Source organism: Cimex lectularius, unplaced genomic scaffold, assembly GCF_000648675.2.
Source record: "Cimex lectularius strain Harlan isolate CLEC.00 unplaced genomic scaffold, Clec_2.1 scaffold43, whole genome shotgun sequence".
Classification (NCBI taxonomy): Eukaryota; Metazoa; Arthropoda; class Insecta; order Hemiptera; family Cimicidae; genus Cimex; species Cimex lectularius.
In genome coordinates this window covers 1979821-2002751 of record NW_019392661.1, presented here as the reverse complement: position 1 = coordinate 2002751, position 22931 = coordinate 1979821, and the positions used below count along the sequence as shown (strand labels likewise).

Sequence of the window (22931 nt, the reverse complement as noted above, 5' to 3'; positions counted from 1 at the left end):
TGAGATGAAAAATTAATGACACAAGATTCGAACCCACGACCTTCGGCTAATGAGCCGAACCTCTAACCACTTGAGCTGTCGTGACTTCGATTCCCTCGGAAGGTCGCCGAAGGTCGTGGGTTCGAATCCCACTCGTGCCACTATTTTTTCAACTCAACTAAAATCCTTAGATAAAAAGAATAATTGATCAACAGATAACTAAAGTTGAGCATTGAGCATTTTTTCAGTTAGGCCGATATATAGATACGGACTGGAAGTGTGGGGTTCAGCCGAACAAATCAACATCCGCCGCGTTCAAACTGCCCAATCCTTAATTCTAGGAAAAATACTTGATGCTCTATTTTATGTATCCAACCTAACTACAGACTTAAATATTCCTTTCGTTCAAGATGAAATCCGTTTCCGTTACAGCTAATTTCACAAAAGCCCCTCAACCACCGTAAATCTGCACATTTAGCATCCCGACGAATTCACTCGAACCCACCTCACCGACAGAAAGACGACACCCGCGAAATTTCCGAGGAAATGATGGTGATGATAGCGAAAGTGATAGTGACACGGTAATAATTAAACAGATAACATTGTAGTATGATTAGAGTATTGCCAATGGATATTTTTTCCAATCTTGCAATTAATTGTGTAAATATTTGCGTACTAATTGTTACATGTTACCTATTGGAAGGTATTTGTAATGTGATAAAAAATTATTTATTAAAAAACATACGGGGAAGTGTCCAATTACCAAAAATAAAGGTCTTATTTTTACTAGCATATAAGTAAAAGAATATATTCATGCATGAATGTTGACATACTGGGTGAGTACTTCCCCCTATATTTATTTAGTTCCAGAGATTACCCCAAAAAGACTCGTAACTTTTATTTTTTGACTACGGTAAATAATTTTATTTATGTTTTAATAGTTTAACTTCTGTTACCCCCTTACATTTTTTGTTGGAATGTTTTTTGAAAAAAATTCGAGAAACGTAAACTTTAATTTTTTTGTCTAGTTTCTCACGAACCAAACCGTTTTGATCTAACCCTCCAGCATAGCAGAAAACCAACAGGGTCTTAGAGATTTCCCATAGTACTAAATAATAGTAATACTCATTACTGTACATTTTTGAAAGCTTTGTACGTGAGTATTTCAACTACGAAGAGAAATGGACCCTCGGGGTGCCGGTGGTTTTGAAAAAAGCCCATTCCTAAGTATGTCGGGATGAATGCTGGGCGGATTCGAACTCGGAACCTTCACCTTATTTAGGTATAAGCGCCGTGTCAACGCCTAAACCGTTGCGGCCACCGACGCCTCAACTGTTTTTTAACGTCTTAAGAGTATATCTTTACATATTTATGTCAAACAAATACATAACTTTTCCTGTCTTCCTGTTCTCCCTTTACGGCTGGATCTACACATCACCCTTAAGCTCGAATTGTCTGGAGGCCTTGTGGTTAAGAAGGTTTTCGAAAAATGGGAAAGGGAAGTTGTAAAAGCATCTGTTATTCTGAGTAATAAAATTTGTTTTATCAAAAATCCTGTTAGTCAAAACTAATTTTATTTCATCCCATTGCCCTCTTCTAATATAATATGTAATGCAAATAAATTTAGGAATAAGTATACACGATTCTACTTGATATCTAAGGAAGGGGCTTTTAGTTTAAAAGTTAAAAATTTATTTTGTACTTTACCAAGTAATGTACGTAGATATTTTTTTGTAGGGTGGCCATTCATGACTTGCATACTCTAAACGACTACCAGTTATGAAACAGATTTTTTTTTATTGCAAATGTATTTATGCATTTATAAACGCTTTGTTTTGCGAATAACAAAACCTAATAATTTATAACTTTATTGGCAGTACTGTTTACATATTTAAAAAATTCAAAGTTATACGTGTATGTTAAAGATCTTTAATATGAGATTGAAAATGTAATTTTGATTTATTAACAAATACGATTAATTAGTTTATTAATAAAAACAATTAAATGATTTAACGAAGCATTTAGTAAAATTAAGTTTAAAATAATTATTTGAACGCCACTCAATAAAATTATTAAATCCATTAAAGTTCCTAGTCCGATTAACCAATTAATTTTTTCAATTACTTATTATTTATGAAAGGTATTGGTTGAGATAAAAAAGTCAGTGTCAAGAGCGGGATTCGAACCCACGACCTTCGGCTAAATTCGCCGCTGCTCTCCGTGGTCATTTCATTTGTCGCCGAGAATCACATAGAGTACACGACATTTGAAAAATGGGAAAAAGGAGGGAAAATTCGAGAGGTGAAGTTGAGATGGGAAGTTAGTGCCCGAGTGGATCGAAGTCACGCTCAAGGGGTAGAGCAGCGGCGCATTTAGCCGAAGGTCGTGGGTTCGAATCCCGCTCGTGACACTGCCTTTTTTATCTCAACCAATTCCTTTCAAACATATTAATTAATTGAAAAAATTATTAAAGGCGGTTGGAAGTATGTATTGTTGAATCTCCAGCATTAGCTACAACACGGTACAATTTGGCTCGTTCAGCAATGAGCAATAAGATTATGGGGGAGAACTTTAGCAAAAATTAATAAATATGAGAAATAATAAGATACCTAAAGGATAGCTCTGCGGTACTCCATGTTTTACGTTTATAAAATTTAGGCAAATCAGTGTTAATTTTTACTTTATATTCAGCACTGGCATCTATTTCAAATATATTTTTTGCCGATATTTTTGAATTCAATTGCTAAAACAAGTATTTACCAATTTTCAGAAAACCCGTACATGGTAGGCTATATCATTATGGAATCGTGATCAATGCAAAATTACTCATTAAGCATTGGAGGCGGGGAGCGGGCAATGTAAATGGGACCAAATGGGTCAGAATAACCAGGTGTGATGGTGAGAATCGAACCCACGACTGCACGGTCTATGAGCCGTGAGTCTGACGTACTAACCACTGGGCTTCCTCGGTTCCTACTTCAGTTATTTGCTTTTTTTTTAAATCTAATATATTAAACTCCGAAGCCAGTCGTGAATGCATTTTCATATACATCCTCGACTCGAATCAACCAAGAAAAACAGATATTACATTGACATAAGAAAATTTGGTTTCGAACTGAAATTAATTAGTCATATCTTATTAACACATTTTAAATTTATTACGTGAACATACATATAATACGATTTGGCCGTAATACAAAACCAGCTCCACCTGAGTACCGATTTCCTCAATTTTACGTGACTCGAACTTGTATACAACTCAAATATACGAGCGTACGTATATATAAGTATATGAAGCGGTTTTTAGATGGACGGAATTTCTTTTGTACAAGATTAGGGAAGAGCTGAATAAATTCCGGCTCTTGACCGCTGATTGACTGACGACAAAATGGGATTCCTACATGAAATTCCTCTTGCACCCGTGGTACCGAATTCCACAATCTCGACCTCAATTATCTCCTGTTCTAAACTCACCGACCCAAACCTCGCACCATTAAAACCGATATCGCTCAGATTTAAGCATATTGTGCACTTAATAATGTTGAGATTCAAGGGAGCTTCTTTTTTTTTCAAACATGTTAAGATTATATATAAAATATTCCTATATGAAGAAAACCTCTCAGTTAAAAACCAGGATTTATCACCCTATACATTTGGTCCACTCTACTAAGCAAAGCGCATACATTATATGTTATAGTTGAAGTTACAATTTCAATATTGTAAGTAGATGTTTAAATGATTAGAAATAATTTTAAGTCTTGATGAAAGGGATATATTTCTTGCCAAAGCAAGTGAGTGTTTTATTTTTTTAAATACTTTGGATTTTATTAAGTTTCGTGTTCCCCTCGACCAAATAAATTCTTTTCAATTAGTTAAGGTTTTGGTTGAAATCTTTTGAAAGAGGGAAAATTCAAAAGGTGGGGTTGAGATAGGAAGTTGGCGTCCGAGTAGATCGAAGTCACCATAGCTTAAGTGGTAGATCAGCGGCGTATTTATCCGAGAATCGTGGGTTCGAATCCCGCTTGTGACACTGACTTTTTATCTCAACCAAAACCTTAATTAATTGAAAATAATTCTTTGAATTATTGTAGTTGATACAATTTCTGTAGATTATGTATATTTCTTTTCTCTTCTAAAAAGTGTGTTTTTAAATTAGGGCTAGTCCTAGAGGCGAAGTGATTTTTGAAGTTTAGTTTATTTCACATCTTTTCTCCTACGCTTCGGGCTATTTGCTCCTCTCCTGCCCTTCATCAGGAAATCATTACAAGACGTACAGTCAAATTACTATACATTATAGCATCAATAATTAATATTATGTACATGTTTTTATGGTTAAAAACAACACTATTAGTTACCTAACAGTCAAGGCCTACCGTGCGATTAAGTTTTTTTTATAAACTACCATTTAAAAAAAACCACGGGTCTTGTGAATTACCCCTAATATAATAAAATCTTTTTAGAAAGAGCAAAAAAGCAAAAAATTCACATAATTTGTCAAATTCGTCTAATTCTTCATCTTTTGTACAACAGCTGTCCCGTGAACAGACATCTATTCTTCACGTTAAAGTGGAGTAAAAAGTCACTATTTCTAATGTCCGATTCTCAAGTATATACGAGTAATTTCATTTTTCAGGTTAACGTTTTACAGCTTTATATATAAAAAAATAAGGTGTAACTTATACAATATTTATCCTTCTGTAAATTTGATGGCACTAATGGAAAGTGCATAAGACTTATTGGGACCTTAAGTTTAAACTTATATTAATATTATAGTATATTTCCTATTTTATATATTGAGAATATACAGGGTGTTAAATGTCAATATGTCAGATTGTTTTTACATAAAATTGTAATTTGTCAGCTTTAGCGTCATTAAAATACATGTCTGACTTTTATATCGCAAACTTCATTAAATTTTCCACTAGATAACAACATTTTCGTTGAATATACGCTCAAACAAATACCAAAACCCGTGTTTTTTGTTTTTTTTTTAAATACTCAGTAACTCATGCAATGATTTTTCCATCAAAATTTTCGTGGATTTAATCAAAGTTGCCTTATTATATTAGTTTTCGAAGGACGAACTCAGTTTTACATTTTTTAGAACTTTTCTTAAGAAATTCTGCTTTGCAAGGTTGAAAAACGTGTATCGAACCCAAGGAGAGGAGCAACCCACGAACATCGTACATGTCATATTTTTAATAAAAATATTTATTAGTTGGTAACAAAATTAGATACATTGTTCTCGTGGCCTAGCCAACATGGACCCTTGATTTGACCCCACTAGATTTTACAAAAGGGGAACTCTGAAAAGTGCAGTGTACAGCACGCCCATAAAAACGAGGAAGCAACTTATAGAGAAAAAATTGAAATCACATGCAATGGCATAAGGGAAAGAAGGAAGGAAGATGTATATAATTTTTGTTACAGGCTAATAAAGGTTTTTATTATAAATATGGCATGTACGTTGTTCTTGGGTTTCTTCGCTTTTTGGTTTCGATATCACGTTTATCAACTTAGCAAAGGAGATTTCACTAAGAGAAGTCCTACAAAAGGTAAAAGTGAATATGTTCTTGAAATACTTACAAAATAACGTAACTTCGGTAAAACTCCAGAAAATTTTGATGAAAAAGTTGGAAGATGGAAAAAAAAGTACACTAGCCACAATTAAGTATTTTAAAAAAACTTTAGTTTTCTTATTCTTTGAGCGGCTACTGTGCACTCGAAAACGGGAGTTTTACAACGGAAATGTTATTTCTTATGGAAAATTTATTGTAATTTGCGAAATAAATGTCGGATTTGTATTTTAATGCTGTTAAAATTGATAAATTACGATTTTATGTGAAAAAATGTGATTTTAGACTAAAATCACAAAAATGTTAATCTCTCAGAAAAAAGTAAACCTAGAACCTTGTTCTGGTGGCAATGAATACGTTTTATTTAATGAATCCACCATGGCATTTGATCCTGTATTACCTTGTATATAAATTAACATTTTTTTTACAATTAATTAAGGTTTTTAGTTGAGATAAAAAAGTCAATGGCACGAGCGGGATTCGAACCCACGATCTTTGGCTAGATACGCCGCTGCTCTACCACTTGAGCTATCGTGACCTCGATCCACTCGGACACTAACTTCCCATCTCAACCCCACCTTTTGAAATTTCCCTCCTTTTTGCCATTTTTCAAATGTCGTGTAATCGGATTGGATTCTCTTTTTATCTCAACTAAAAACCTTAATTAATTGTAATATATTAATTGGTCAAGCGGACCACGAAATTAGTGAATTTAATGATTTAAAATGAAGTATACTTCGCTAGAGCTCTCCGTGGCCATTTCTTTTGTCATCGAGAATCAAATCCGATTTCACGACATTTGAAAAATGGCAAAAAAGAGGGAAATTTCAAAAGGTGGGGTTGAGATGGGAAGTTAGTTTCCAAGTGGATCGAGGTCACGATAGCTCAAGTGGTAGAGCAGCGGCGTATCTAGCCGAAGATCGTGGGTTCGAATCCCGCTCGTGCCATTGACTTTTTTATCTCAACTAAAAACCTTAATTAATTGTAATATATTAATTGGTCAAGCGGACCACGAAGTTAGTGATTTTTTTTTTTACATTTGATCTCATCAATAATTTTTCTTGTGGTATATGTAATAAATACTGTTGTAAAAAGAGAAACATTTCAAATTAATCACAAATCAGATTTCTATGGCTTGACAGAAATTATTTAATGAAACAATTACATTGCATATTCTTCTCCATCAATACAGGCAGTTTCTTTATTTGAGAAAAAAAATCATTAAGAATGATACATGAAGGATCTCTAAATTAATTTTTTTAATGAAACTCTCTCCTTCCCTCCCAGCGGCCATTTAATCTTCAAATGGAAGAGATTGGTTTTTCTGCATAACCGCCAATAAAAGAGATTAACCTCGTGACCTTGACCGCATTCTGTCTGCGCGCGATTGTGTTTCTTCCCCCTGGGAGCATGATTCGTGCCGTGTCAAAATGAGGCGAATCATCAGCGACTTCGATATGTTTGATATATAATATTGCAATGAAGAACGAACGGCTCGAAAAACTACTGGATGCAGTTCCTCTGGAAAAGAAATTTCAAGAAATTTGAAAGAAAAACCTTAAATGTCAACTTGGGTATACTAAAGTCCTCCCTATTACTATCGGCCAGATTAGATTCATAATAAAGCTTTTAAAAGTTTTATTTTTATTTCAGCCAAATCCGCGCTTGGAGCAAATAATAAACAATTGTGTTATTGCAAACAAGCTCTCAACCCACGTGAGCAGAGGAGCTATCAGGTGACAGTAACACCCTGCACAATAAAATATTCCTTCTCTAAAAGGACTGGTGGAAGTGACATAGTGAAAGATACAGAGTGGGTGGATTAGAATGTGATTGAAGGTTTGAGTGAAATTTCTTGTAAAAGGATCGAGCGACTTGTTATATAAATGGGCTGTTTAGGTCTTTCCGTATGTGTGCTGTTTGCAACGTCAAACGGAACAACGATCATCTTCGGATTTATGATTAAAATCTGTATTCAATTAATTGGAAGATTTGGTTCAACCCCATAGTCCAGTGTCATTTTTATAGATTGTAGTAATCTTTTGTTATCGTTGGTCGAGATCTATTGTTCAGAAGCAATTGTAAGTAGTCAGTAACGACGGTTCAGTCCGTCATTTTAATGTAAAAATTATTGGAGAATGTAACACGTAAAAGTAGATGATAAATGAACCTAATTACTAAATGTCTTAAGTTTATGCAGGTTTCAGTAAAGTTTTTTTTTTTTTTGCGTTATGAACTATGCATATTAGCCATGGTGACAATTCTTATATGTGTGTTCAAAATGGGGGGGTTTATTGTGAAAAAAGGGCCAGAGGCGACGGTGGGAATCGAACCCACGACCGCGGCGTGAGAGTCTCTCATGCTAACTACTCGGCTACCGCGGTCCCCGTTTCAGAAAAGTGTTACAATTAAATTCTAAATTTATATTTACAAAATTGTACGTAAAAGTACGACTTGTGGACATAGTTGTGATGAAGCGAAGGGTGACGGTTATGTAGAGAGATTCACCTAAATTGTCCGTAACAGAAAAAAAAAATTTTAACGTGTAGAATTTTTATTAATTAAATTTATTTATTAAAACTAATCTTATTAGACCAACCATTAATTTTACAATAATAGTGTAGAATAAATAAATGTTTACATTCTTATAAACCCAACAGTAAGATTTACATTTCACTATTCATTTTTAACTACGCAAGTTGATATGGCTTTGTTCTTTTTAATTTTCTGACCATGTTTCGGTTATGTAAGAGTTTGGTCGCTTTCATATTCTCGTGCTGTCTGAGGCAAGCCTGGTGTTTGGCGACAAACCTTTGTATTTCCGCCGTGACTTCAGGGATCTTGATCCCTATGTCAGTCCTTATTCCTTACGTACCATGTTTTACGTACGTACGTAAGATTTTATTTTTGCTGTACAACCCCATAGTTGAATACCCTATGTCCACTTAGGCTTTATGACTAGTTTATATAATAATATTTTATTTTGTCTAGCAAGGTTTTAGCCACGTCCTATCAACCAGTATAGTTGTCACTACCTTAAACCTATTTCTGTCCTTTTTTTCTTAACGTGTTCTTTCCATCTCATCTTGACATCTAAGGTCATTCCCAGATATTTAGCTGTATCGCTGTATGGTATAGTAGTTCCATCGATTGTGAGCGACGGAAATATTCCCAACTACATGCTCAAAGATCGGACGGGCTTGAAATGTCTTCATGAACATTCATCTCCAGGTTACGTGCTAGATATCCTCACGTTATGAGCAGACTGTAAATAATGGTAAGTTTATTGGGGTTCCTCGATATGTTACTACAGAGTAAGTAAACTGATTACATTTATACCAAAAATATGCATCCTAATAGTTATAGGAGAAAAAAATCGTTTTAAATCCAGAAGTTTTGGTCACAATGTTGTCAGTTATTTTAATAACAACCCTAAAACCAAATATTTCCCTCATCACCTTACAAAGTGCAAGGGTAACAATTCTGAATGGCTTAAATGATTTAGCACCTGGGGTATCCACCCTGGTAATGGTCTTAACTTGAAGGTGGATAGGTCCTGTTTGAATACACTTTTCACATCCATCCTTCTTATCCCACTATTTCCTTCTGTTCCACCGTCAAGAACCTTTGGACTTTCGATTATTTGACATGTCGTGGAAGCCCAAAATTTTTCAGATTTCCGGACAGTGCTTTTCCACCCTCCATTAGTTCCGTCTTGCCAGCTACCTTCCCTTTTAGTATGCAAACTTCTAGTTTCAGGGGGCTTCGGAGCCGCAACGATTTAGGCGTTGACACGGCGCTCAACACTATAAGGTTAAGGTCCCGGGTTCGAATCCAGCGGCCCTCCGTTCGAACCCGACATACTTACAAACGGGCTTTTTTTCAAAAGCACCGGCACCCCGAGGGTTGATAACCTTTGTTGTTGTGAACCTTCGTGAAAAAAAACACTTCTAGTTTCCTCCGTTTGATTTTTTGGTTGAAGGATGTGTACTCACTGTCCGTTTTTCGTGACTTACTATTTTTAGGAACGTTCCGATATATATACATATATATATATATATATATATATATATATACAACACTCACAGAAGTAAGTCTTTCTGTTCTGTAAGTCTATCAGTTGGTGCAAGCTCCAATTTTTTTAAAGCGTTTTTAGCATATTTTTCATGTCACACGCAGAAATTAATGACAGTTGTCACTGCCAAATTTTATTATTTTACTTAACGGATATCTCGAAAAACCAATCTACATCCTCATAACAATGAGGTGCTTTCTTAAGCATTCTAAATTGTGGAGTTCCAATATCAAAACTCTTCTATCAGACTCCTTCAGATCAACGAAAAAAATCATAGAAAAAATTTATAAAAATAGATAAAATTTAAACGTCATTAATCGTAAATCCCTTGCATAAGCTCTTTTGGCAGGTCCTTTCCCACTTACTTTGATAAAAAATTTAAGTCATTTCTCTAGCTAATATAGTTTGTATTATTCATGCATTTTTGTTTCTCTGCTCGTTCTTACTGCTCTTTTTTTCTGTGAGAAAATCGGCCATAGGTTCAATATGTATTATTGTTCAATAATAGCTGGTCCCAACTACCTACCTTCATATAGCCATGATGATTTTGATCAGAATAGAGTTAAAAAAAATTTTTAATTTTTATAACACTGGTCTGCAAAGAAAGCTTTTAAAAACAGCTCACTACAATTTAATATCTACTATACCTTTGTAGAAAATATTACGCTGGTATGGTAATTTAATTTGGAAAATATAATTTGTTTTGTCTTTGGTTTAGAGTGGCGATTTTGAATTTGATCAAAGACTGAGAAAATTCAAGTTGCCGTTCTCTGTCAATTCCCATGCAGTCAAAGGTGACCTATCTTGCAGGGATGCTCGTTAATAATTCTGAATTGTCCATTGGCCTCAGGTGGCCGGCTGGGTCCTTTTCTCGACGGCCTAAGGCTCCAAACCCCGGGGCGACCATTTCACGCCGAAGGGGTTGAAACGATTATCAAGCCGCCGTTGGCGCATGCCCGCCCCCGAGCCGCCCCTGCTGCCTCGCGCCCCATCTCAGTACGACACACGCACCCCTTTGCCGACAGGACCGCTCGTGTGAGTAGCCCCCTTTCATACACATAGCCACATGGCCACGGTCCGGGCACACCACCGCACAGTCGGACTGTTCCTGTTTCAACCTGGGGACAATTTTTTACAACCCCAACTACCAACAAATAATATCTTTAATTTCAATTTAATTTCAATTTAATTTCAATTTTAATATATAAGGTAGTAAGAAATATTTTTTTATTTAAAAACCGAATAGTTATGAGGCCAATTAGAAACAAAACAGAGCTCCTTCGTTGTGCTTTCATGAGATTCCTTCATCAGGGTTATGAAATATTAATTACTAATTAACAAAATTAACAAAACAAAGTAAAACTGTGCTTTCTTTCTAATTTGCCTCATCCCTGATAGTTTTTTAAATTTAAAATAAGGAAGTTGGAGGCTGATAACAAATTATATCGAAACTAAAAAAATATGGGAATCAGTTTTTTTATTACCTTGACAAATTACCAATTCGAAATTATATAATCCTTATATATTTCTCAATTAAATGATTAAATTTATTTGACAAAACTTTGTTTATTTTTCAAATTTCCTCATTATCTAAAAGGAATTTATACCTAATTACAAAACCTTTTTTTTTATCATGTCCATTTTATTCATGAAAAATTTTGTACTATTTTGTCTGAATTTCTTCCCAACTTTGAGACAGCTTAAGAAAACACTGAACGGTAAATTTTGTAAATATTGAGTACATTTTCGGTACAATCCATAAAAATGCAACTAGATTTAACCTATTAAGATTATAAATGTAAAGCATAACCCTTTTTTATATAATAAATTAATGTAAAAGCTTCAAATTCAAAAACAAGCCAATAAAAGTTTGAATATTTACTTGTTTTCTTATAACTTAATAAAAATAATTGTTTTAAACTTTTTCCATACTTATTAAAAATGTATTATTTGTCGAGAGTTTTTCTCGACCTTCCGACATGAAATTCTCGTGAATCAACACTTAAATGAATCATTTAAATTATTGTTTCGTGACAGTTTAAAATTCCATTATAGCGCATGTCGAACATAGAATTTATAAAAGAATCATTATGACTTCTGACTCATCAAATGTTTTTTCACACGGCTCGGCTTCGTATTGTTTCATTCTATATTACTTTTTGTTTAATACCGGCGATTGTCGTCTGCTAAGTCATCAAAAAGATATTATTTTACGATGATGTTTTTAATTTTTTGAAATTAATTTATAAGATCAATTTAGCAAGAACGAATATGTGACAATGCCAACTGTAACGAGAACTGGAGAAATTTTATTTTGAAAAACACGAAATTATGGAAAATCCTTGATATATTTATGTGTGGTAAAGAACATCCGACTGTGATTTTTCAAAAAATTGTGGTGTGCCCTCGTGTCGTGTATATAAAAAAACCTATGAAAGCAAATACAACTCTCACCAACAGAAAATGTAAAAGGAAGCCAGAACTGCTTTAAAAAATTAAACTACCGAATTCAAAATTCAAATCAGACTTTTACGATTGATACAAAAGATGTTGAGTATTTTCAAAAAAAATATGTTATAAATAAATAAATAATAGAAAATTCGCCTTTCAATTATACGAATAAACCAGTGCAGGATGAAACTCCGAGGCAGAATATAATTTTTATTATCGATTTGCCCCCCTTCAGAAAAGTACATACGTTTTATTAAAATGTAAACTCGCCGACATGAAACCCACATTCTCGAAAAGATCTCATTAAAAGGAAAGAATTCTCGAGAAAAACGTTGCCCCGGGAAAACCCCTCTCAAAAGGACTTGTGGGGACGAAAGAGATGGAAAGTCGCATTTAATATGGACAATCGCTTTGCCGGCTTAGCCCCTGGCCTCTTTTACTTCTGGATATCCGAAGTGAAGTATTAAGACAGAATACCCAACCTCTTTCCCATATAGTACCATTTCCAGGGGGTTTGTTTGAAACTTTAACTCTCTTTTTTTTGCAGATCAATTATTCATTGTCATTGTTTAAGTTAAACTTTATTTAAACATAAATCGTAATTGTTAAGGGAAAAAGGAAAGGAAAAGAAAAAAGGAAATATTTTGTAGGGGGAAACTAGCCCTACGTAAAGTAAGGTGTTTTCTTGATGTCAAAGTAATGACCACTATTGCTCCGAAACATAAAAAAAGTCATTTGGTGGCATTACCCTAAGTATATGTCGGTGACCCTACTGTCTTCCTGAGTACTTACCGAGAGAAAACTTCTCGGCAACTTAAGACATAAAAGTTTATTTGAAATGGAATTGCTTCGTACGGGCATTGATTCTCGAAAATGCAAGCCGTTACACATTAACGGTCGCAATCTGTGAACAAACGGCCAAATCTAAGCATGCGAAAACATAAATTTCCACTCTCGGTCGCACATCATCTATCTCGTACACATGGAGGCCGGATGACGCACGATTATGATACATCAACAGTGAATAACGGTTGGGCTCACTAATCACCCAAACGTTCAATCATTATATTGCATTGTTATAAATAATAATTATGAATATTTTCCAAAATGAAACATAGAAGTAGTAATCAAAGGTCGAAAAACTAAAAACTGTTTGATAAATGTGAACAGTTCTTAGTATCCATTTTGACGAGGCTATCAAAATGTGAAGCCATTTTGATTAACAAATTTGGTCAACAGAACAGTATAAAACAAAGAATAAATTATAAATCTTAATTCACAATTTAGACAGAAATTAACTAAACGGATAAAAATTTAAAAATTACCTGTCCGTTTAATAGCTTAATTCCACTTATACTAATTGGGGGTTAATAATTAAACTAAAGTAAGGCCTGTTATGTCTATTTCAAATGGAAAACTCACCTCTAGTCTTTTATAACATAAAACTCATGAAAGTCAGGGCATTTAAATTAATGGATAAATTAGATTTCTGACTGCCAAGGAGTCACTGACTAGAGATGAAAATTTAATAACCACATAAAGCTCGTATCAGAATTATTTGTTTAATTAAAATCATCCTTCGTTGTTCATTGTTAATAATTAATTAAAATACAAAATAAAATAATTATCATTGCATTCATTACATTATCGTTACATTCAAGAAGCTTTTAATTTACCAATTAGCCAATTTACCTAGTTTACCAATTAGCGGTATAATAAAACTAGGTTTTTCCGAACTAAAAGTAATACATCTCCAAGAGGTTTTTAATAGAAATAAAATTTAGTAAAGTTACAATGAAACTAGTTAATAAAAACAGTAAAGTATATCATTTCTGCTGCCAGGAAGGCTATTACTAGATATCAGAAATACTTACTAATTCGCTTTTAATTATTAATAATTAATTAGAAGAAAAAATAAAACATTTGTCTGACATTCAAGATCCTTAGTTTAATGTTTACTAGTGGTGTAATAAAACATAAAATATCCTTTCTATTTTTTCCTGAATAAAACAATACTTGTACAAAAGGTTTTTAATAAAAATTAAAAAATAACATGAAATTTATTAACGTTATAATTAAAAAAATTGATAAAAACAGTAAATTTTATCATTTCTGCTGCCTAGAATGCTCTGACTAGATATAAAAATTTAATAACCACGTAAAACACTTCTTGGTTGATTGTTAATAATTAATTAGAAGATAAAAATAAAATAATTGCCATTCAAGAAGTTTAGTTATTCTTTAAATAATTAATGGTCAAATGAGAAGAACGACAATTATCCTATTCCTGTTGTTGTTTTTTCCTAGCTAAATACAGTATTTACCCAAGAGATTTTTAATAAAAAAATAAAACATAACATAAAATTTAGTAAAGATATGATTAAAATCAATGAAATAAAACTAAATCATAACATAAAATAAATTATAAAAGAGTAAACTGTATCATTTCTGCTGTCAAAAAGGTTCTGACCTTAGAGGAAAAATGAATAACCACATAATCCCAGAACTAAATATTTAAATAAAAGCTACCTACAATTTTATCGTTAAATAAATAATTAATACGCGGAAATAAAATAACTATCTGACATTCAAGAAGCTTAATTGCACTTTTCGTAATTAGTGGTCTAATAAAAAAACCTGTTCTTTTTTTAAGAACTAAAAAAATACCTGACCAAGATGTTTTTATCAAACGAATTTAGGAAAGTAATAATTAAAATCGTTGTTAAAACTGCAAAATAGATCATTTTTGCTTCCAATCCAACCTTTTTCCTAGAGATGAAAAGCTAAACTAACCACGTAAAATCTATATCAGAAATATATAATTTAAAAAATGAACAATAAATGTTTATATTTAGTATTTATTAAAAAAATAAAATAATTTGCCCAAGAGTTTTTTTAAGTTGCGTACATACATTGATTAGTGGACGTAAAGCCGATATCAGAGTTATATATTTAAATACAGGCGATTTTTATTTTTTGTTACTTAACTTTTGTAGGACGCATTGGTCATCTATATAAGAAAATACTCAACACTTTAAGGTTATAAAGACACTTTTTGACCTGAAGGGAGCAAAAGAGCCCTTTTTTGTTCATGTTGTTGCTTGGTTCGGGCAGTTCGCTTCTACCGAGGTTGACGAGGGTTGTGTTAAAAAACTTGTAGCGATGTTGTTAAAAGAACGTCGAGTTTAATCACGAAAAAGATCCTCGAAATATACTCCACCTCCGCCGAAGAGCTTCTCACCGGGGATTCCGGCTTTGAAACTCGTCATTTAGATACTTCACCGAGCCGGTTAAGCCTCTTTTCCCCGCTCGCGTTTTCAGGTATTAAGCCGAGACGGGTTTTGTTAAAGCATTATGAAAAGAGATGTAAGGAAAGATATTAAGTTTTTCTTTTACCAGTGAAATCCTGGAAACGGATGCTACATTGAAAACTTAACCAATCGCTATTCCAGTTGAGAGTGTGATAACAAAAAACGTTTAAAATTACTGATAAAATATGAGTTTGTTGATTAGGTGACTAGCAACAAGACAAAAAGTCCAGAAGTGCTCAAACAATCTTACTGCATATACCAATTCTCAAAACCGTGTACTAATTACCATGTTTATTGTTCTTTCGAAAAACAACCATCTGGTAAAAAACTTGTTAAATTTAATTTTGGGGTTAGTAGTGAAAAAAGGTTTCATTCACTATTTACTTATTGTTTTAGTATGAAGTTTTAATAAGTACTTATCGTTTCAGGTTAGAAAACCGTCAAATGTTTCACCAAACGTGAATAAGATTTACTCCTTGGTATCTAAGAAAATGTTATAAAAGAAACTCGGCGGCAAATTCTGTATTTCCTCAGAATCTTTACTCTTTGTCATTATTGTTTTTTTTTTTGGTGCTAATCAGTTTGGGTTCATTAACCCATCTTCTGAGAACTATCTCAGAATTCAAATAACCCAAGCTTTATCAATAGTCACCAGTCACTATGACGTATGCCTTACAACTAGAAGGTGAAATCCTGGAAACTTATGCTACATTGAAAATTTAATCAATCGCTATTCCAGTTGAGAGTGTGATAACAAAAAGCGCTTAAAATTACTGATAAAATATGAGTTTGTTGATTAGGTGACCAGCACAATCCACCAAAAAGTCCAGATACATACCAATTCTCAAAACCGCGTACTAATTATCATGTTTATTGATCTTTCGAAAAACCTTCTGGCGTAAACCTGTTAAATTTAATTTTGGGGTTAGTAGTGAAAAAAAGATTCATTCATTATTACTTACTGTTTTAGTATGGAGCTTTAGTTAGAAGACGTTTTAAGTTAGAAGACAGTCAAATGATTCACCAAAATTGCGGATTGGTTTTTAAGAAAGTGTTATAAAAGAAAATTGGTATATCCCTCAGAATTTTTACCGTTCGTCATTATGGCATTTTTTTGGTGCTAATCAGTTTGGGTTCATGAAACATCTTGTGAGAACTATCTTAGAATTCAAATAACCCAATAAGAATACAATTTATCATTAAACACCCGTCACTATTTATGAAATATGCCTTACTACTGAAAGGAAAATACGAAACTACAATACTTGACAAAAAATCATATTCGAATTTTATCGGAAAATTAATATGGAAAATCCAACTGGGCGAAACGGTTTCGTATTTATAGATAGACTTTCCTTTAGAAACTTTTTTTTTATTCGCCGAAACGTTGTATTGCGTCATTAATCTTGACACAGAAAAACAACCTATTTTTCCTTTATAACACCCTTCTACATAAACATTTTGCCCAACAATAAATCATTCAACTTCAAAACTGTATAATCTCCCATATTATACAATAAAACAAAATATTGTTTTTACAACTTACATCTTATCGACCCAAAGAAGTAAGTACATACTATTTTACAGCCATCAAAGGAACATCTGCTGGGGGGAAATCGTCTTCGAAAAATCCAGTCAAAAATGCCTATTTTATTTGTCATGAAATTCGTATTTAAGAGCTTACGACGGATTCAAATCGTTATTATAAACATCATTGTTTTTATACCTATTTATTGTGAAAAAATGGATTTATACAATGATAGAAATTTTAGACTCAATCAAAATATTTGTACTCACTCAAAGTGTCTGTTTTCTGTGTATTCATTTTTTCATATCATACGTGTATTTGTATAATGTAAGTAACGTTTATAAATCCCAGGCCCTGAAGATGATCTCAATAAAGATCGAAACGTTGGCACAATAAAGAAATTTTTTTCCAAACCTGCGTCACACCAGCCCGCATTTCACGATCTCCAAATAATCATTAATAGTCACTAAACACCACACACACATATATACAGGGTGGTTCGCTATGATATACAAAAAAACAAACATATATTAGATTATATGGATTTAAATGAAGTGTAATGCTGCAAAAACAGTATTTCTAGCTCACCTCAGCGGGAAGATTTTTTTAAATGTGCACTTTCATTGGAATTGGTGTCGCTTTAAAAAAATATTTAAGATTTTCTAAAAGGTGTCATCTACTGACCCCTTTCTGTCCCACCCTGGGAGTCATGGCCCACTTTATGTGGAACCAAGGCGACAGCGGGTGGTGTAGTGTGGTTCGAGACTCGAGACCCCCAAACGGCTCACCTTGTGTTCTCATCCACGGCCCTTTTTCTCAATCCGAGCTCCTTCATTCTATCCTGTGACCCCTCCTAACCCTTGGTTACAAGGGGGGTATCCGGGCACAAAATTACGGTGCAGCCCAGAGGACGTGGCGACCTCTCTAAAGCACAAGCTGTACTCGTGTCGGCTAAGGGTCGGCATGGGCGGCGGGTGTCTTAGCAGAGTCACACGAGGGCCAGTGCACGAGATCCTGTCTGCACAGACGGGGGAGGGTGTTTGGCCATCTGTACCACGGGGTGACTGAAATGTTCCAAAATCAGCCCTAGTCACACTGGGAAAGGTTTCGTGGTGGTGCGTGGTGACGCCCCTGGCGGGAACTTAGACAGAGGCTGCCTTCTATTTGTGACCTTCGTGAAGGATGCGTATGGCCAACCTAAAACCCCCCGGCCTCACGGGAGACGTTGCGACCGGACGACAGCATGTAAGCGTTGAGGACGTAATGATCATGCTACAGTCCCTCGAATGTGTAAGTAAGCGAATGGAAGCGGATAGTGAGTCGGTGTCTTAGACTTGAGTATGCTTTGCATTGTTGTGCGTATGACCGGCGTGGTACCCTTGGGGAAGCGAAGGATCGGACCACCTAGGCTGAGCCTATGACGTCCCTCGAATGCGCTTAACAGGTGTAGGCTGAACTCAATAAGAGACTTTACCGTAGGCGGTGCTCATCTTTGGGGTGGGTAGCAATTCCACTTTAAACTAAAACCGCTGCCGGGGCGTTCCCGGAAGTTTCTACGCTGGGGGAGCCTCTTTACTCAGAGAGATAGGGTGGCCTTCTCTATCTAGGGAGTACGCGGGGGGGGATGTATTTCGGCCTGTTAGCCCCTCGCGTGTGGTATATGACCCGATGCGCAATGCGGCCCGACCATTCGGAGTGGACAAGCGGAGAGCGAGGTTGTACCGGCCCTTAGGGGCTGGGAAACCTCTACACCAATGCTGCGGCGGTAACACTTTTCCGTCGTATGCAGAAGTGCGTCAGCTCTCATCTTGAGAATCAAAACGTCCGATAAGGCCGAATAGGCTAGGTGCGGACGTTAAAGATCCTCTTGGCTTGTTGACGATGAGTACTCGGGAACACAATGACCCCTTTCTGTTGTTCGTGGCAATTTCGCTGGCCCTCAAACCTATGGACATATTGACGGAAGATTTATGGAGAATTTCAAAATCCGCTATTCTCTAACGAAAGTTCCTAGAGATTTTGCAAAAGATTTTTCATTCAATAAATTTTGGAATGTTTGCTAGGATTGGTGCACTCTTTTTTTCCAAGAGTAGATCAAACTGCTCAAAAACGTTTATCATAGAAAAATTTAGGTCTTAAGAAGGAGCAGATGTAATTCATAATTATTATAGAATATTTCTCGTTTCGCTTTTTGTTGGATGAGAATCTGGATTAGAAAAATTTCGTAAGCTTTTCCTTAACAAAACGAAAAGCTTACTAAGTTTTTTATAATCCAGACTATAGAATATTTTATTATGAAAAACTTTTGTTTATTAAAAAAGTTCTTCATCAATACAAATTAAATGTTTCCCTTTGCTTAAAACTTTGATTCTTGATTACATGGTTTTTGGTTGTTTTATCTATCATACTTTTCGAAAAAGTAATGTATCAATCTAATAATAAGAAAGAGATGGCGTGAGTATATCAATTCACTGGTTTTAAACTATAGTTTTATTCACAAACAAAATTACAAATTAAAAATCTATCACTTTCAATAAAAATACCAATCTTACCATGCACACCATTTTCAACAGAACAGATATTTTGCCTTCGCATACATTTGATACATTGTATAGAGGAGTTTCTGACGACACTTACGTCCAGCTGGTAAAGTTACAAGAAAATTCTTATTACATCACATTGTTTAACTTTTGAGGTAAAAATCATAGACCGAAATCCCCAAATCATAACATACGAATGCGTATTAAATAGAGCAGTTTTTGCAAAATTGCTCAATCTCGAGGAGGGTTCAACACAGTGTTGTGAATTTTAGGAAGTTTCCAAAGAACTTCCAATGCTAACATTTCATAGGTTTGCGCAAGTAAAACGTAGTTGGGCTTAAAAGGTTCAGTAGATGACTTATTCTTCAAAAAATTTAACGATTATTTCAATACCGTGAGATGCGGTCTGGTGTGACGTAAGTTTTAGTAAAACATTTTCTCCATTGGGCCAACGTTTCGACCTTTATTGATATCATCTTCAGCGCTCAAAGTGTTTGTTTTCTGCGTAATTGTGTCATTCTTGAGTGTCGTGTTGAGAGTGTCCCCCCGGAAAAAAATTAACGTTAGCTTTTAAAGACTTCAATTTTTATTGAAATGCATTGGAAAAGGAAAAAATCAAATTTTTTTGTATTTCCTTGAAATATATGAACAAAAAAAATTTAAAAACACCTTTAAAAAAATTAATATAATTTTTTTCTTGGCTCTAATGGTTTATTGGAAAGTGGTTGGACACAATTAAAAAATCTTTGATCAAGTATATCAAAGAAGTTATCGTTAAAAGTTGTAATCCCACTCTCTTTGCCTCCCTTTCGTACATAATAGATGCCTTAATTTACATTTTTTTGCTGTCGGAATTTAAACCTATTACCTACATCATAATCAATTACAAGTATTAATAATTGACTAATGAAAAAGATTACGACTTTTCATCATTCAATGTTTTAAAATGTAAATATATTTTATCGAGCTTTATATCATTTGACTTCGGCACGAAAGGTCATTATTGCTTTTAAATGTCCAAAATTCCTCTTATCTTACTTTTCGTTTCAATTGCGTGTCTTCATGTTCATGCGGTTGTAGAAATCAATTTACTCCCAGATAAGGGTATTCCTATGGTTAACGACCTCAAAGGCCGTCAAAAGATTCACTGCGAAATTCTACACAATGCAACTTTTACGATCCTACGATAGAAGGGGTCTGTTCCAGCATGTTAATGAACGTGGATCCTTATGAAAATCACTCGGAGGGAACGTCCAGCGTCATCGCTTCGGTTTACCATTTATCAGATAACAAATTGGAATAAACGGGAATATTTTCGCCTGAGCAAAAAACAAAAACGCAATTTTCTAGTAAATGATTTCGGTTTAAATGGTTTAATATTCCTCCATTATATTTAGTGGTCTATTGGCCAAATTACTTCTTTCAATTAATTAATATTTTATGTAAGGTTTTGGTCGAAATTCATAAAAATTCATAACTACAAAACATTATTATATAAACAATATTTTTCAAAATTATACCTTTTATTTATTAGACTCCATGGTTAAGGAAACAGTATATTGATCTGAAATGTCTGAACTTGTGGATCAATAAGGCATGTTTACGTTTCAGTAATTATCATCTCAGTAAACACTTTCGCTTTAATGTTAACCAATTTCTACTCACAAAACAAACCGAGCAAGCAAGATTGAACAAAAGAAAGTTAATCCTTGCTGTTTAATGCTGTTTATATAGAAAGGATGCCGTATGAAACATATGTGCTGTTTCACATTAACAGAAAAGATTCGCCTAGAAGATAACGTTATTTAATCAATAAAAACAAAAGAAAATACTTCAGTTCAGAATGTGTTCAAGAAGACAAAGACGAGAAACTCCAACGAGGAAATGAAAATCATAATTCATTATTGTTATTTAGAGCGTTGACTCGGCAATCATTGTAAAGGTATTCGGTTCGAATTTCAGGAATTAATACTTAATTTACTCAAAAACACCGCCACCCTGAGGGTGAATATGTCCTCCACTGTTGTGAACCTGCGTTAAAAAAAAATAATAATTTTCAAGTAAAACGATTTGGATTACTAAGGCCTTGATATTAGGGTGCAATTTACTTCCTTCGTATTTTCTAAGAAATCGACAAATTTTTCGATTCATCGTCCTTTGCAGCAGGTCTTCAACCCAACGACAAATTATTGTAAACATAATGTAATGGGGTTTCTCAGCTTTTATGTATCTTTTATGTCAAATTTTCGTTGCCTTTGACATTTTCCGTCATTTCGACTTTTTCAAATATCCTTTTAAGATCCGAATACACTAAAATGTACTAATATGACAACAAATGCTGACAAGAGATCTGATATTGACAATTAAATAGCAGGCTAAACAATCGAAATGAACAAAGCATCTTTAACTGACCACGGTTCGTTCCACTAATCCAAAACATCACGATAAAATCAATAACTGATTTTTTTCTATTAACTATGTAATGTCCACCTTTCATAAAGTTTCTGCTTGAAATCGTGACAAATTTTTAAATATTGTTTTTATCTACAGAAGCATTTGTTTGCAAACCTGTGTCAGTAAAGAAAAAATCAGTAAACTTCACCAGGTGATTAGTTATTTGAAATTAAACAAATATTTTACAAAAATTTTTTTTTAATAATCAAATAACTCGACATTATATAATTTGCTATACAAATTACGTTTTCGTTTCAGGTACAAATTAGTAATTAGACAAATAGTATGATGCCTAAAATACTAAAATATTAAAACGATATTACTTACAATTACATAATTACAGCGTTGAGTATATACACAGATTTGTTAAACTGGGTTGTAACAAAATCTGATTAGTGATTTTCTCACAAAATATTTTTGCAATCAAAATATGAAGTGTATATTTTGTTGTTATGTGTAATTTTTTATGAAGGCCAAATTTACGTTCTAATTGCCATGAGTGCTACTTGGATAGGTTATAGTGAATTTATACAACTTTTTTGTTACATTGGGACCGTACTTAAGATTCTGTCTGATTGTCTTATCGATTGGTAAATAGCATAGCTTTGGAGATAAGGCGTAGGGTTTTTAGGCTTGATTCTTTGGGCATCTTCGCCAGTCTCTTGTGATTTTGATCCTTACATGGATGGAAGACTTAGCTTTCTACACTTTTACTAAGATAAAAATAGCTCAATAGGTTTGGAGGAAAACACTTTCTTTTAATCACTAATTTCGTGGTCCGCTTGACCAATTAATATATTAAAATTAATTGAGATAAAAAGCTCAATGTCACGAGCGGGATTCGAACCCACGATCTTTGGCTAGATACGCCGCTGCTCTACCACTTGAGCTATCGTGACCTCGATCCACTCGGACACTAACTTCCCATCTCAACCCCACCTTTTGAATTTTCAAAAGGAGGGAAAATTTAAAAGGTGGGGTTGAGATGGGAAGTTAGTGTCCGAGTGGATCGAGGTC

The 22931-nt window shown here is 34.2% G+C and overlaps 1 protein-coding gene across 4 annotated transcripts in view; it reads left to right on the top strand.

Moving 5' to 3' along the window:
• Positions 1 to 22931, top strand: part of LOC106662559 (calmodulin-A-like) — a 212965-nt gene that overhangs the window by 41574 nt on the left and 148460 nt on the right. For 2 of the 4 annotated variants that reach the window (XM_014386740.2, XM_024224916.1), the window contains exon 1: positions 10615 to 10665. The exons of the other annotated variants lie outside the window; for them this stretch is intronic. The gene's annotated coding sequence lies outside the window, so the exon portion shown is untranslated. Of the gene's footprint in view, positions 1 to 10614; positions 10666 to 22931 lie in introns of those variants that run through there. 4 annotated transcript variants of the gene reach the window in all.